This window comes from Lithobates pipiens, unplaced genomic scaffold (genome assembly GCF_037356315.1).
Source record: "Lithobates pipiens isolate NorthernLeopardFrog02 unplaced genomic scaffold, aLitPip1_a1.2 Scaffold_24, whole genome shotgun sequence".
Taxonomy (NCBI): domain Eukaryota; kingdom Metazoa; phylum Chordata; class Amphibia; order Anura; family Ranidae; genus Lithobates; species Lithobates pipiens.
The window spans coordinates 17,008,255-17,013,956 of record NW_027507786.1 but is presented as its reverse complement, the minus strand read 5'-3'; positions in this window follow the sequence as shown (position 1 = coordinate 17,013,956).

Below are 5,702 nucleotides of genomic sequence, written 5' to 3'. Positions count from 1 at the left end.
TGACCCTAAAACCTAATTGATATCACCCGCCGGGTGATCAGGGGGTTAAACCTCTATTGGGTAATAAATGGCGGGTGCCCTGATGCTATAAAAAGCAAACTAACCAGAGTCACCGTAACACTAATACGGTGATCACTGGTGAAAGGGTTAACTAGGGGCAATCAGGGGGTTCAAATTTTTATTAGGTAGTATATGGGGGTCCCTGGCGCTATATAAAAACCTGACAGGGAACCTAAATAACTAACTGGCTAACCAGCGTCACCAGTGACACTTATACTGTGATCGCTGGTGAAAGGGTTAACTAGGGGCAATCAGGGGGTTAAAATCATTATTGGGTAGTATATCGGGGTACCTAGCGCTATAAAAACCTGGCGGTGAACCTAAAAAAATAACTAGCTACCTAGTGACAATAGCGACACTAATGCAGCGATCAGAAAAATGATCGCTTAGTGACACTGGCAAAAGGGGGTGAAAGGGTTAACTAGGGGCAATCAGGGGGTTAAAAACATTATTGGGAAGTATATCGGGGTACCTAGCGCTATAAAAACCTGGCGGTGAACCTAAAAAAATAACTAGCTACCTAGCAACAATAGCGACACTAATGCAGTGATCAGAAAAATTATTGCTTAGTGACACTGGCAAAAGGGGCTGAAAGGGTTAACTCTAGGGGCAATCAGGGGGTTAAAATCATTATTGGGTAGTATATTGTGGTACCTAGCGCTATAAAAACCTGGTGGCGAACCTAAAAAAATAACTAGCTACCTAGCGACAATAGTGACACTAATGCAGCGATCAGAAAAATGATTGCTTAGTGACATTGGCAAAAGGGGGTGAAAGGGTTCACTCTAGGGGTAATCAGGGGGTTAAAACCATTATTGGGTAGTATATCGGGGTACCTAGAGCTATAAAAACCTGGCGGTGAACCTAAAAAAAAACTAGCTACCTAGCGACAATAGCGACACTAATGCAGCGATCGGAAAAATGATCGCTTAGTGACACTGGCAAAAGGGGGTGAAAGGGTTAACTCTAGGGGCAATCAGGGGGTTAAATCTTTATTGGGGGGTGATAGGGGGCTACCCTGGACCTAACACTAACTGCCCTGACAGTTTTTACTTTTACAACTGACACTGAATGCAGTGACCAGTAAATAAATGACCACTCAGTGACACTGTGACTGGGGGGGAGGGGGGGTGGGGGGCAATCGGGGGGGTTTGTGTGCCTGTGTGTACCTACATGTCAGTGTAGTGTTGGTGCACACTTACTTTCTGTCTTCTCCTCGTAGTATGGTCAAAAAGACCGCCCCGAGGAGAATGACATCACTTCCTCCTTCCTGTGTATACAATACACAGGGGAGGAAGCTTCTCATTGGCCAGGAGAGATCCAGAGGGGGTGGCCAGAAACCAACGGCCATCCCCTCATCACGGATCACTCCTGCAGCGAACCGGACCGCCGTATCCAGCGGGAGTGGGTCCGATCGGACCCCCCACCCGCTGGAAGGCAGGCACGTACATGTACGTGCTTCTGCCTGCCTGTGCCATTGTGATGACGTACAATGGCAATACGGCGGTCCTTAAGTGGTTAAAAAAGTTTCAAAAATCCAATAGATTTCGTTCCACTTGACAATTGTGTCCCACTTGTTGGTGATTCTTCACAAAAAATAAAAATGTTATATCTTTATGTTTGAAGCCTGAAATGTGGCAAAAGGTTGAAAAGTTCAAGGAGGCCGAATACTTTCGCAAGGCACTGTGTATGTATATATATATATATATATATATATATATATATATATATATATATATATATATATATATATATATTAAATAAATAAATATTTATATATTTATTTAGATTATATTTATTTAGATTTATTTACTTAGCTTTGCTGCCCTTCTTTGTAGTCGCTCCACTTCCAGTACATCCTTCCTGAGGACTGGTGCCCAGAGCTGGACAGCATACTCCAGGTGCGGCCGGACCAGAGTCTCATAGAGCAGGAGAATTATTGTTTTATCTCTGGACTTGATCCCCTTTTTAATGCCAATATTCTCTTTGCTTTGTTAGCAGCAGCTTGGCATTGCATGCCATTCCTATCATCTACTAAAACCCCCAGGCCCTTTTCCATCCTAGATTCCCCCAAAGGTTTCCCCCCAGTGCATCAATATTTTTGCTACCCAAATGCACTATGCTACATTTTTCAACATTGAACCTCATTTGCCATGTAGTTGCTTGCCCCATTAATTTGTTCAGATATTTTTGCAAGGTTTCCACATCCTGCGGAGAAGTTATTGCCTTGCTTAGCTTAGTATTGTCTGCAAATACAGAGGTTGAACTGTTTACCCCATCTCCATCCTCCAGGTCATTTATGAACAAATTAAATAGGATTGGTCCCAGCACAGAACCCTGAGGGACCCCACTACCCACCCCTGACCATTCTGAGTACTCCAAATTTATCACCACTCTCTGAACTCTCCCTTGTAACCAGTTTTTAATCCATGTACTCATGCTATGGTCCATGCCAATAGACCTTATTTTGTACAGTAAACATTTATGGGGAACTGTGTTAAATGCTTTTGCAAAATCCAGATACACCACGTCTACGGGCCTTCCTTTATGTAGATGGCAACTCAGCTCCTCATAGAAGGTTAATAGATTAGTTCGGCAAGAAAGATTCTTCATGAATCCATGCTGATTATTGCTAATGATACCGTTCTCATTACTAAAATCTTGTACATAGTCCCTTATCATCCCCTCTAAGAGTTTACATACTATTGATGCTAGGCTAACGGGTCTGGAATTCCCAGGGATGTATTTTGGGCCCTTCTTAAATATTGGTGCTAATTTGGCTTTTCTCCAATCAGCTGGTACTATTCTAGTCAGTAGACTGTCAGTAAAAATTAGGAACATTAGTTTGGCAATTACTTGACTGAGTTCCCTAAGTACCCTCGGGTGCAAGCCATCTGGTCCCAGTGATTTATTAATGTTAAGTTTCCCAAGTATAATATTAATTCTGTGCCCTGTTAACCATGGAGGTGCTTCCTATCACGTGTCATGAGGATAAACACTGCAATTTTGGTTACTGAAAACCCCCCGATTCCCTCGTGAAGACTGAGGAGAAGAATAAATTCAATACCTTCGTCATCTCCCCATCCTTTGTAACCAGATTCCCTTCTTCATTCTTTATGGGGCCAATATGGTCTGTCCTCCCTTTTTTACTGTTTACATACTTAAAGAATTTATTGGGGGTTTTTTTTGCTCTCCTCCGCTATGTGTCTTTCATGTCCTATCTTAGCCAACCTTATTGCACCCTTACATTTCTTGTTGCATTCTTTATAAATGAGAACAAAAAGTGTTTTCTCATTCCTGTTTGACTTTGTTAGAGTGTCAGCAGCTTTTTGTACATTTTATTTTTATTTTAGTGCAGTGTTTTCCCGCCATTTTGCATTGTTTATAAAGTCTGAATGCTGATGATGATCCCTCAGCCTTGTATTTTTTTTTTTTTTTTGAAAATGATTTTTATTGACAAATTTTTGCATACATTAACTGAGACAATGCAATTTGTTCAAACAGTATGGTAATACAGTTATATAGTTTACATCTCAAACAAGAAAAAAGAAACAGAAAGAAAACATAAAATAACCGTGTAAAAAATGTGATCGAATCCAAGACGTTGCTTTACGCTTGAACGTATGAAACCAGTTCTTCTTACTTGTTTCGGAATCGTACCATAGTACTCTATGTTTATTTCCAACATTTACCTCTATTACATTAGAATTAACTAAGCTCTAAATTAAAGAGCGAACCCCCATGTGACGTTGACAACTGTGTGGCATTGACATCTGCGTGGCTCCTCCGCACCCCTACTGGGATCACACTGTGACAGAGGGGCCACCCAGGGCCCGGCCAAGTAGAGTTCTAGCTAACTATCACTAGATAAAGAGGGATCTGCTATTTCTTATACCACTCTGTCCAACATTGCCACCTCGCGTCTATATTATTGCCACAAGAGTTCCTAAGGGCCAACAACCTTTCGTATTGATAGTTAAGGTTTACTTGGATTAAAACTTCCGATGGATTGGGGGACAGTGTGTTTTTCCAATGGCGAGCAATGATCAGTTTGGCTGTATTTAAGATTTGGATTACTACTGTACGGAATTGAATCGGATAGTTATCTATACCAAGGTGTAAGATTGCTAGAGCAGGATCCGGGGTTTGTAATATACCTGTAATTTCAGCTAGGATGCTGAATAATTTCCTCCAGTAGCTAGAAACACTCTTGCAGTGCCAGAATATGTGTAAAATAGTACCCACATTGCCACATTCTCTCCAACAAAGGGGAGATTGTGTGTTAAACATCTTGGCTAATTGGTGAGGCGTCCTGTACCACTTGTGTAGTATTTTTTGGGTAATTTCCCAGTGGGTGACACAACGAGTAGCCCTATAGTTGTATCTAAAGGCTTTGCTCCATTGAGTGACATCATATGATCTGCCCAAATCTCTTTCCCATGTGAGCATGGAGGGGATTTTAACCACTGCACGTTTGTATTGGAGTATGTTGTAAATTAAAGAAATACCTTTACCCACCGTGTTGGAATTGAAAAAGTATTTCCATGCAGAGCTATCCATTTCAATATGTGGTGGTGGGAACTTCAAGAGAAAAGATGAAACTTGGTTATAGAGAAATGCGCTTGATTGGGGTATGTTATAAGTAGTTTTTAAGGAGTGGAATGGCAATAATTTTGCATCGGAGTATAGTTCATCAACCCATTCCAACCCATTCTCCTTCCATGCAGCTATTTTACTGTACGGGAGCAGAACTTCTAATGTTTGGATTGGGATTCTGACTTCAGTACTGAGGTTTTTTTTCAGTTGCTGCTGGCTTAGGTGTCTCCAGGCTAGAATAGACGCCGTAATCGTTGGGGAGAGATGCGTTACGTTTCTAGGCTTCCAGGAGTCTGCCAAGAGAAGGAGACCCAAGTGTGAAGTTTCCGCTATATGTGCTTCTAGTCTTGCCCACAGTGGATCAGGGTTTTGTAGGAACCAGTGTTTAGTTTGTGCTAAAACAGCTGCCCAATAGTAATCTTTAATATCGGGGAGACCCATACCTCCCGCATTTCTATGTAGTATGAGTTTGTTTGATGGGCAGCGCGCTCTTTTGCCTTGCCATATATAATGCTTAAGGATTCTATTCAGTTCCTGGAAGTGAGATGTTTTGTATACTATAGGGAGGGTTCTGAATAGGTATAGTATTTTCGGTAGGATCATCATTTTGTATGACGCTATTCTCCCTGCCCATGATACCTCTGTTTTGGAATATTTAGATGTGGCTTTTTGCACTTCATGTTTCAAATTTTCTCTTTATTATTCTTTTTCAAAATTAACCATAATACATACTGGTTCATTTACTACATCATACATAAAAAACTCTCTTAGTATATAATACATTTACTAACATATCCCCATACACTCAAAAAGAAAAAAAAAAAAAAAAAACCCCACCCCCCCTCTCTTCTTAACATCTTTCCATCCCTTCCCCCCCTCCCTATCTATCACCCCTCCCTCTAATATCCCTATTGCCCCCTCCTATCCTCTCTCTCCCCTCCCCCTCCCCCACCCCATATTATAAGTATTCCTTCATTCCATTGGAGAACCTAAACTCTTCCCATTGTTTCCATACAGTTGGTAGTTGATTATTTATATATCCTTCT